Below are 12,083 nucleotides of genomic sequence, written 5' to 3'. Positions count from 1 at the left end.
CTCTCAGAGCACTTCCAGTCAGCCCGAACAGTCTGGAAGCCGTCCATGGAAAGGTTTTGGTCGGGTATGTTCACGTGCAGCCACGTTTCAGTAAAACACATAACACTGCACTCCCAAAATGTTCTCTGATGCCTGGCTAGCGCCATCAACTCGTCCATTTTATTACCCACCGAACTCCTCTTCTCCATAAGTCTCTGTTATCTCTATCCAGTCCTCTTTCCTCGCCTTTTTGATCCCCCTCTGCATCCTCTGTGTGTTTTCCGCCAGATTTCAGCTGGGGTGTCTGCCGCTTTGTTAGCTAAACCGGCCGGCATAAGCGCAATCAGCTGGTCCCTGGAATAAACAATGCGACCATACTGCTGACCCGCTAATGAGACGTGTCTGAATGTCTGAATTATGATCATTGCCATTGATATTCCTTCCTCCTCTTCAGTTTTATTCCCTAAAACCAAATCCAGAATTGACCCTCCATTTGTTGGACTTGCTGAGTAGTAAAGAGTAAAGAGTCTCATGAAGGCAACTTAGTGATCTGAGCCACGTATCACTTTTACACTCTGTTAACAGTAACTTATTGGAAATGTCCCAATATTACTGCCCTACTGTGATTATGTATTAGAAATCTGTTTGCACGTTTGTTCTATGACTTCCCTCAGACTAGTTAGAGGTGTCTAGATTAGTGCTAACAGTGTGATTGCTTTTTTTTTTTGTTTATCACTTCAATCCAAGCATCAGAGCTTGGTATGACTCCTGTCCTACCCGATTGCAAGGAACTGCAGAGTTGTGAACACACTTGGTGAATCATGAAAACCAACCTCTCCTCCATTTCAGCCAGCACAATCAAAGACCCCTCTCATGTCAGTCACTCTCTTTTCTTCTCCCTTTAATCCTCCCAAGATACAGATGCTTGAAAACATGCACAACAATGACTGTAATGTAAGGTACCCACTCTCTGATACCCACATGCTCTGACTTTCTCACTCCCTATGGCATCTAGATTGTGGAAAACAAGAAGAAAGTTGATAGTTTTATAGCTTGGCCAAACGCATTTCTACAGGTGTACCATGGAGAGCACTCTGACTGGCTGCATCATTGTCTGGTGTGGAGGCTCCACCATCGAGGACATCTATAAAGGTGGTGCCCGAGGAAGGCAGTACCATTCTAAACGATCCTCACCATCCTGGACATGCCCTCTTCTCATTATTACCATCAGGATGTACAGGAACCTGAAGACGCACACTCAACATTTTAAGAAAAGCTTCTTCCTCTCCACCATCAGATTTCTGAATAGTAGGTACTTTCTGTGCAACTTCTTAATAATATTCATTTCCAGGAGGTGATTATAACTGGAAAAATCAACAGCAATACCTCATTCCCAATAAATACAACACTTACAGACACCTACAGAGAATAATGACACATACAAGTTCCCTGTTGGATATTAATGAGGCCTAAAAGCAACTTGAGAGCCTCTTGTCCACCTTAACCTTTGTTAATGACAGATTATTTGTTAAAAACTATTCAGATTTTAGTTATTAGGGACCTTCATCATTCAGGACATATCTTCTTCTCATTGCTACCATCAAGTAGGAGCTACAGAAACCTGAAGAAGCATAATCCACATTTTAGGATCAACTTCATCCCCTCCACCATCAGACTTCTGAACAGTGCGTGGACCCATGAAATCTACGTGGCAGTTCCACTTTCGCACTGTAAACTTATCCATTTTTACCGTAAATTAGAATAATTGTTTATGTTTTGCTCTAGACTCCTGCCACAAAACAACAAATTTCATAACATAAGCCTGATTCTGATTAATGAGGGATGGGTCAACGAAGTAATTTATTACTTCCATGGCTTTCATGTTAATTCTTCAAATTATTTTGGATCAGGATTCCTGAGTTAGGAAATTATTGTATATTTAATTTGAGTAATATTGTTTAATTAAGAATGCTTTGTCATTTACATAATTCATTATGGGTTATATGTATAAGTACATGAATGGTATAGGTCATCATGCTACCATATGTATGCTCCTCACTAAAAATAGAACTACATTATTGCCGATTTGTGTTTTTCCTTCAATTAATTTCTGGAGTTGCAAAACATAATAGAGGTGATGAGTAACATTTAAAATGAACCCAAGATGACTACCTGCTTGTTGAGGTTGAGTGAGATGTTCTGGTTAAAAAATAGCACAGCACATTTCTCTACAAGAAGAGAGAAATGATCAAGTTTATAAAAAAAAAGTGCAGCACATGATTTTTTTGGAAAAGGAGCGTGATAGTTGAGTTTTAAAAAAGGCAGAAAATGGATCAGATTCGTGGTTTCATGAATAATGAGTACCGGGTGATAATAGTCACAATTTTTTTAAAAAGCAGAAATGGATTGCTAAGTTGGAAAGATACATTAATTCAATTGCACGAATGATAAGTGGTTGAAGTATACTGAGTGAATTGAGCAGTATTTTGAAGCAAATGCAATAGCCAATGAGAAGCAAGTGTCAGATTTTCTGAGTGCTTATGGTAAAAGGGCATAGATTTTGCTTAGACATTTGATGCTCCAACCAAAGCAGCCAAGATGAGCTTTGTTGATATCATGATTGTAATGCATGAACATTTAGAACTGAAACTATGACTGCCTGCAGAACACTTTGGGTTTCTAAGCGAAATCAAAAGGAAGGGGAATCTATTTCAGCTCATGTGGCTGAACCGAAGAAATTGTCCGAGCCTTGTCAGTGATATGCTAATATTGCACTGAGAGATCGTTTAGTTTGTGGAATCTTATCAGAAAGCATTCAAGAATGGCTTCTAACTGAAGCACAACTCACATTTAAAAGGGCAGTTGAAATCACTGCATCAACAGAAACAGCAGCCAAAGACGCAATAGACTTGCGGTCAGGAATAAAAGCGAGCATGAACAAATTGGCAGAGTCTGTACAGAAATCTGCCTGGCCAGACAAATTATGTTACCATTGAGGCAGGGGCTCACGTACACCAGACCAATGCAGGCTTAAAGGAAAAACTTGCAGAAAATGTGACAAAGTTGGACACTTTCAAAGAGAATGTCAGGCAGACATAAATAAATGGACTGCACAGGGAGGAGAAAAGGATAAAAATTCAAGTGGCAGTTTCAAAAAAAGTAGTAATCTGCATGCTGCTGACGAAAACTCGGATAATAGTGAGTGGTACAGGACTGAGTAGCCTTGAGATTTACAATGTGAAAACTAACAAGAGAGACAAGCAAATGGTTTACACTAAAAGTGATCGGAAAAGTAATTAAAATGGAAGTGGACACTTGCCCAGCCGTTTCAGTCATTTCACAAAATCAATTTGAATGGGATTTCCAAGATACAGAGCTGAAACCTGAAGATGTCCAACGAAGAACTTCTAATGAAATAAGATAACTCCTGTTATGACATTCATAACAGTGAAATACAACAACCAACAAGCCACATTGGGCTTGTATGTAGCAAAAACAGAAGTGCCAGCATTGTGGGGTAATGAGTGACTGAGAAAACTACAACTTGATTAGAGATCCAGCCATCATTTGCATGCCACATTCCCTGCAAGGGCGTCAACTGAAAGCAAACTAAGAAAGGTATAGATGATGTTAAAGCAGCATTCGTAGGAAATGTATTAAACATATCAAGGGTAAAATAATGTTAAATGAAAATGACACTCCGGTTGAGGTCACCATTAACCCAGTAATGAAAGTACAAACGTTTGTAAATCATACCCTCTGCCCTAGATAGAGGATATCTTTGCAAACCTTTCTGGAGGAAAACACTTCAGCAAAGAGGAATTAGCTAAGGCCTCACAACACACACAAAATGCTGGACAAATTTGGCAGGCCAAGCAGCATCTACAGAGAAGAGTACCGTGGATGTTTCCTGCTGAGTTCCCTCTGTGTTACCTGGATGACATCATTGTTACTAGTGAAGATAACAAGGAATACCTTCAAAAATCTCAAAATAGTGATGAAATTAAAGAAGATTATGGGCTCAGAGCACAATACAACAAGGGTGAATTCTTTAAATCAATCATCACTTAATGTGGTCACATCATTGCCTCACAAGTGTGCTGAGAAAATTGAAGCTGTATTGGATGCCACAAAAGGTCAAAGGATGTGTCATAGTTGTGGTCCTTTTTAGAATTTGTCAATTACAATAAAGGCATGTAAGAACAGGGTTTCAATATTCAGGTAAATTAGGAAAATCAGGTTGGTGCTGGATCCCGAGAGAGAAATTGTAGGATACCAACAAGGTGGCTTTTTAGATCTGGTTGTGGTTGGCACACTACGGGATGAGCTATTCTGGATGGCTGTTCTGTAATGTACTGGATTTGATTAGAGAGCTGAAGGCAAAGGAGCCCTTAGGAGGCAGTGATCATAGTATGATAGAACTCACCCTGCAATTTAAGAGGGAAAACCTAAGTCAGATGTATCGGTATTGCAGTGTAAGGGAAATTGCCGAGGCATGAGAGAGGAGCTGGCCAAAGTTGATTGGAAAAACACACATGCAGGGATTATAGCAGAGCAGGAATGGCTGGAGTTTCTGGTAGCAATTCAGGAGGTGCAGGATAAATACATCCCATAGAAGGAGAAGAATTGGGGGAGGCTGTGCCTGTCTGTAAATGGAGTAGCAGCAGTTTTTGTACTGCTCCCAGTTTTGTTCCTTTCCTCCTAGTTTAAACTTCGAATTTAAAATTTTTATTTGTTGATTCTTGAAGGGGAACAACATGTCTATGTCTGCGAGGAGTGGGAAAAACTTGTCTGAACCTAGTGATAAAGGCAATCGGAAAGGAAAGATGCAAAAGGGAAAGATCTGATGAAATGCCAACGTAGGGTGAAGATATGTTTCGGACACTGAATTCAATTAAAGATCAGAATGGGTCAATTAAAACTGGAAAAGAATAGTAATGAAATGAGGTCATTTCTGGGAAAACTTAAAGACCCAGAAACTCAAGTTATCACTCACGAAGAGAAATTGAAGAAGGAGAAGAATTCTAAAGATAAGATGACACAACTGTGGCTGAGGAGGGAAGTCAAAGCCAACATAAAAGCAAAACAGAGTGCACATAATACAGCAAAGATTAATGGGAAGTTAGAGGATTGGGAAACTTTTAAAAAGCAACAGAAGGCAACCAAAAGGGGGGAAAAGATGAAATATGAAAATAAGCTCAGCAGCAATATCAAAGGGGATATGAAAGCTCTCTCTGATGTATAAGGAGTAGAAGAGCAGGAATAGTAAGATATTGGGCCAGTGGAAAAAGACGCTGGAGAGGTCGGGTCAAGAAAATGGCGGACAAACTGAACAAGTATTTGCTCACTCTTCGCTGTGGAAGACACTAGCACTATGCCAGAGGTTTAGGTGTGTCAGGAGGCAGAAGTGAGTACAGCTACTATTACTAAGGAGAAGGTGGTTGGGAAACTGAAAGGACTGAAGGTTGATAAGTCACCCGGACTAGATGGACTACACATTGGTGTTCTGAAGGAGGTAGCCAAAAAGATTGTGTGGGCATTAGTAATAGTCTTTCAAGAATCATTAGATTCTAGTATGGGTCCAGAGGACTGGAAAATAGCAAATGCCACTCCACTCTTCAAAAACGAAGTGAGGCAGAAGAAAGGAAACTATAGGCCAGTTAGCCTGACCTCCGTGGTTGGGAAGATGTTGGAAACAATTGTTAAGGATGTGATTTCGGGTTACTTGGAGGCACATGATAAAATAGGCCAAAGTCAGCATGGTATCCTTAAGAGAAAATCTTGCCTGACAAATCTTAGAATTCTTTGAAGAACTAATAAGCAGGATACAAAAGGAGAATGGGTGGATGTTGTGTACTTGGATTTTCAGAAGGCTCTTGACAAGGTGCAGCACATGAGGTTCCTTAATAGCCCATGTGATGACAGGAAAGATAATAGCATCAATAGAGCATCGGCTGATTGGCAGGAGGCAAAGGGAGGGAATAAAGGGAGCTTCTTTCTGATTGGCTGCTGGTGACTAGTGGTGTTCTGCAGGAGTCGGTGTCGGGACCGCTTCATTCTAATTCAGCTCCTATGTCGTTAGTCTTACGGTCTATAACAGGTTCCTGGCAAACCTGGCTACTGTGCTCCACCTTTTGAACTCATTACTACCGATAGTGAAGAATGGCATGGGACAAAGCAGGGTGAGCTGGCCTTCAGAAAGTAAAGGACGTGGTGACATCAAACACTGTACTCACACGTATTGATCCCTGTCATCCAGTGAAGCTTGCCTGTGACACCTTACCTTATGGTATGGGTGCAATCACGTCACCTGTTATGAGAGATGGAAGTGAATGGCCCACAGCCTTTGCATCACGTTCCTTTTTTGCTGAAGAGAATAATTACACACAGATTGATTGAGAGACTTTGAGTCTGGTTTAGGGAGTAAAACTTTTCAGCCAGTACTTGTATGGGAGAGTGATCAACCACTGGGGTCCATTTTCAATCTACAGAAGGGTGTTCCATTAACAGCGGCAGCACGAATGCAGAGATGGGTTCTGATTCTTGGAGGACACAGGATTGAACTCAAGAGGACAACTGATCATAGAAATGCTGTTGGATTGTCCTGCTAACCCTTGGAAAAAGAAATACCTGAAAAATGTACAAAATAGGATACTCCTCTTGAGGTATTCTCCCCTACACAAATCAAATGTCTCCATATTACAGCAGAGGAAATCCCAAGGCACACCAGAAAAGACCCCACGTTGTCTCATGTCTACATGGCAACCCAAAATAGCTGGAGTGAGCAGGTGAAATTCCCCCATTTTAACTAGCGTCAGGATAAACTTGACCTTGAAGTGCCTTGCCTTATGTGGGGATTCAGATTTGTTATACCATCCAAACCGACAGCTAAGTTTTTGGAGAAGTTACATCCCTGTCTTCTAGGCGTGGTCAAAATGTAAGTGTTGGCCCACCAGCGCCTTTACTTCCTGAGAAAACTAAAGAAATTTGGCCTGTCCCCTAAAGCCCTCACTAATTTTTATAGATGCACCATAGAAAGCATTCTTCTAGGTTGCATCACAACCTGGTATGGAAGTTGTCCTGTCCAAGACCGGAAGAAGCTGCAGAAGATCGTGAACACAGTGCAGCACATCACACAAACCAATCTTCCGTCCTTGGACTCACTTTACACTGCACGCTGTCGGAGCAGTGCTGCCAGGATAATCAAGGACACGACCCACCCAGCCAACACTCTTTTTGTCCCTCTTCCCTCCGGGAGAAGGCTCAGGAGCTTGAAGACTCGTACGGCCAGATTTGGGAACAGCTTCTTTCCAACTGTGATAAGACTGCTGAATGGATCCTGACCCGGATCTGGGCCGTACATTCCAAATATCCGGACCTGCCTCTCGGTTTTTTTGCACTACCTTACTTTCCATTTTTCTATTTTCTATTTATGATTTATAATTTAAATTTTTAATATTTACTATCGATTTGTAATCCAGGGAGCGGGAAGCGCAGAATCAAATATCGCTGGGATGATTGTACGTTCTAGTATCAATTGTTTGGCAACAATAAAGTATAAAGTAAAGTAAAGATCAAGCCCTCTTACAGCTTACTATGTCCTCTTTGGGATGCTGACACGTCCAGAAGATGCCAAGACCAGTGCCTCTCCATCCCTGGAAATGGCCCGCATTACCCTGACAGAAGATTCATGTGGATTTTGCCAGTCCATTCATGGGCACAAATTTCTTGGTGGTGGTGGATACAGCCGCAAAGTGGCCAGAAGTGCTCGCAATAACCTCTACTACAGTACTACACTACATCAACGCACCGTTGATGTGTTGAGAAGCCTCTTCCCAAGGACTGGTGTTCCAGAACACTTAGTCAGTGACAATGCGCCACAGTTTGTTGCAGAACATCTTCCATCATTCCTGAAAATGAATGGAATATGACATATTACATCTGCACCGTACCACCCAGCTGCAAATGGCTGGGCAGAAAGATTTGTCCAGAGACTGAAGAATGCATGGCGATCAATGTCGCAGAGCACACTACACTGACACTGAATCAGGAGCTCGCTAATTTCCTCCTAGCATATTGCAATGCAGCACACCCCACAACCAATAACTCACCAGCTCCGTTGTTCCTGAATCATCCCTTGTAGTCACGCTTGGATCTGCTCAAACCTAATCTTAGAAGGAGTCAAATTGACGGCTCCTCAAACAAGGAGGTTCGATGTTTCACTCCGGGAGAAGTAGTCCTGGAGAGAGACTACTGAGGTAGCTAAAAGTGGGTAATTGGAAAGATTAAGGACAGAAATAGACTACTCTCCCTCACAGTGGAGATTGCATCTGTTGTCATCGGGAGATGACCCATCAATCATTTGAGGAGAGCAGAGTCAATTGTCAGAGAAGAAAGGGGTCCAGAGCTGTCAGAACCACCTCCTGCAGGCCTAGAGTCAACTCCTACAACCACAACAAAGACCCGGTGCTTGAGGAACAACAGTTAACAATATCAGCTAACACTGAGTCAGGAGGGCAAGTTAAGTGGTCTTTTAGGCTTAGAGGGAACGAAATTGAAAATCATGAACGTGTACCGTATTAGGAAAGGCAGAAGAGGAGGTAAGAGATACACCAGAAAAAACAGTGCTTGATAACCGTAGACTTCTGAGCAGCATTGTATAGGGAAAAACACAGCCCAATGTGAATGGATCAATTGCTTCATTACTATATCAACTCAACTGTGTGTTCCTTAAGTGTAAAAGATTAGTGATGAGGGCAGTAGCATCATAGTCATCGAGTACACAGCACAGAAACACGCCCTTCAGTCTGCCGAGTCTATCTCAGGCAAGAATTTGCACTGATCTTACAAAATCCCATTGAATACTCCCTACATTCATCGATTCCCCTCAGGTTCTACCATTTACCTGCATGTCCCGGGCAGGTGAACCTGCACATCTTTAGGATGTGAGGGGAAACTGGAGCATGCAGAGGAAAGCCACAGGGTTACAGGGAGAGCACGAGATCTCCACACAGGAGCCCGGGAGTTAGAATTGAGCACAGGTCACTGAAGATGTGAAGCACTGTCTACACCAGCTGTGTCACTGTGCTGCACTTGAAGACTGTGTGTTTGGTGAGGTGTGAAGGCTTTTGGGGATGGTTTGATTACTGCTGCTGAAACTGAGCAAGCAGAAGGTCAGAGATTAGATGACTGGAAATGTGGGAGTGCAGATATGAGTGAATTGGAAAAGAGCTTTACCCATCGATAGCGTACAGTTAGGAAGAAGGGAATAAGGGATCATGGGGGGCTCTATCTGAAGAAACAGTTTGGTCTGAAACATGGGCTGATTGGAGGGACAAAATGGCAAAAAAAAATTAAGAGGGCAGAGAAGATGAGTTGGATGGTAGTTGAAATTATTGATGATGAAGGGGCTGAGGGAGTTAAGTAGGGAAGATATGGAACACAGCACAGTATAGGAACAGGCCCTTCAGCCCATAATGGTGCTGCTGAGCATGATGTCAGTCCAAAGTAATCCCACTTGCAAGTACATGGCATGTATCCCTCCAGCCCCTGCTTGGTCATGGGGTTATTTAAAGCCTCTTGAACGCAGCTATCAAATCTATCTCTATCTCCACCCCTAGCAGTGCATCCTAGGTGCGTAATACTCTCTGTGCAAAAATATAGCTGAACAATCTCTACATTTATTCCTGGCTCATTTTAATGCTATCCCATTTCTACCTTGGGAAAAGACTCAGATAGTTACCCACTCCTATGCCAGCCATTATTTTATAAACTTCAGTCATGTCACCACACAACCTCTGAAGCTCCAGGGAAAAAATTCAAGTTTGTCCAACCCCTCATAGCTAAAACTCTCTAATCTACGCAACGTCCTGTTGAACCTCTTCTGTGCCTTCTCCAAAATGTCTACATCCCTCTTGTAATGCAGTGACCAGATCTGCACATGATACTCCAAAAGTGGCCTTACCAAAGTTTTACAAAACTACAACTTCTCAACTTTTATACTCAATGCGCCAAATGATGAAGGAGAGTATGCAGTATGCCTTCCTTACTACCTCATCCATTTGAGTTGCCACTTGTAGGAAATAATGGCAACACAGGCGTTATAGACGTTGACCATAGACTAAAGGAGTTACAGACATGCCCTCAACATCCCTCTGCACATCAATGCTTCTAAGGGTCCTGCCTTTTAATGTACCTTCTCTTTTTATAATTAACCTCCCACTGTGCAACGCCTCATGCTTTTCTGAATTAAACAATCCACAATTCCACCGATTTTTGTATCATCTGCAAACTCACTAATCAGCCCACGTATAATTTCATACAAATCACTTATATATATCACTGTCAACACTCCTTGATATCTTGGTGAGAACATATTTACGGATTTTGTTTATCTGATTGAGAACGACAATTTTAAATGAGAGACAAAAGGGGTGAACCTTTGTGATTTGCAAGAAACAGTAAGTGCCAGACCAAAGCGGAATTTGATGAGAACCACACCATTACCATGATATCTTGGGTGAAGAAAACATATAATACCTAGGAATAAGATGTTTATCATCCATCAGCCAGGTTTCCTTCAAGGCAAATACTTCTATGAAGAAGAAGAAGAAGAAAGCCCTTAACTCCCAGTGGAGTCATCGGGACGCCATCATGACAGTGTTTTTTTTAGCAAGCTTCTTATTTTTACGAGGCCGAGTTGCTAGCTCGACACTCAACCCAGCACGGATGGAAAGCGTGCAAGGGAGCCGGCTGGATTCGAACTCGGGAGCTTTCGCTCCAAAGTCTGGCGCTGATGCCACTACGCCACCAGCAGCTAAAATACTTCCATAGTTACTCCATATTTCTGAGTGTGCAGATTTTTTCAGCTGCTCCTTAATGGAGAATAGGTGGGCCAGGGCAAGTTTAAGACCTTTGCACTTTATTTGGGTGATCCCTGGGATGGCATGGTAGTGTAGTGTTTAACACAACACTTTACAGTACCAGCGGTCTGGGTTCAATTCCTGCTGTGGCCTGTAAGGAGTTTGAACGTTCTCTCCATCGCTCTGTGGGTTTCCTCCGGATGTTCTGGTTTCCTCCCACAATCCAATGACACACCTATTGGTAGGTTATTTGGTCATTGTGAATTGTCTCATCATTAGGCTAGGGTTAAGTCAGGGTTTGCTGGGCAGCATGGCTCAAAGGGCCAGAATGGCCCACTCTGCACTGTGTATTAATAAATAAAGTCAACCAGGAACCAGGAACTAGAGTTCAAATTTCCACGTGACTTATCCGAAAGAAAGCAAATGGAAAAAATAGAAAATACGCAAGTTATTGAGAGAAAAGATTATTTTAAAGTGCTACAAATCTTAAAATAAGCATCAGGAGGTGTTGTGCAGTTTTAAATATGGTAGCAGATGGCTAAAGTATTCACTCCATCATCACAAAAAATATGTTGCTCAAATTGGAGCTTGGGTCCATGGCAAGTATAGTGAACTGTGTTTTATATGGAGAAATGGTTTGGTAGTTCATGGCCCTTATTCATAAAATTGCATGATTTTGTGAATAAGATAACCACTAATCCACTTACGTCAAAGTCACTTGTCTCTGGCATAAATCCCAGAGGGTCAGAGCAGTACTCTGAAATTACATCCCAGTTCATATTGTCAGAGGTGTTAACTTATGGAATAGATATAAAATTAAGACCTCCCATCCTTAGATTTTCATACAACGATATGAATCGAAAACAACTACCAATTCTGCTGGGAGACGTTTTTCCCTTAATCAAACAGAGCAGCAGGCAATTCATCATCTTCTCTCTGTTGGATATTCTGTGCAATACCGCAAAACAAATTGGATCCTCAACTACTCCAATGTGATTCATTTACTGTGAAGCACACTGAGGTCACTTCATCAGGTTTTATTGAAGGACTTTCCCTTCTTGAATTCAGTATAATTAGTAAATAAACATAAAAATTCAGTTTCCTTAAAGCACAAATAACCAGAGGGTGTATGTGTTTTTGAGGTCTAATTCCGGACCTCTCTTTAAGCAACAGAGATCAAGACTGAGCTACCCAGTGCCTTGTACATTGACCAACGCTCCAAGTACCTTCTCAGTAAAGACA

The sequence above is a fragment of the Mobula birostris genome, chromosome 27, assembly GCF_030028105.1.
Source record: "Mobula birostris isolate sMobBir1 chromosome 27, sMobBir1.hap1, whole genome shotgun sequence".
Lineage (NCBI taxonomy): Eukaryota > Metazoa > Chordata > Chondrichthyes > Myliobatiformes > Myliobatidae > Mobula > Mobula birostris.
Note: the sequence above shows the minus strand (reverse complement) of the source record.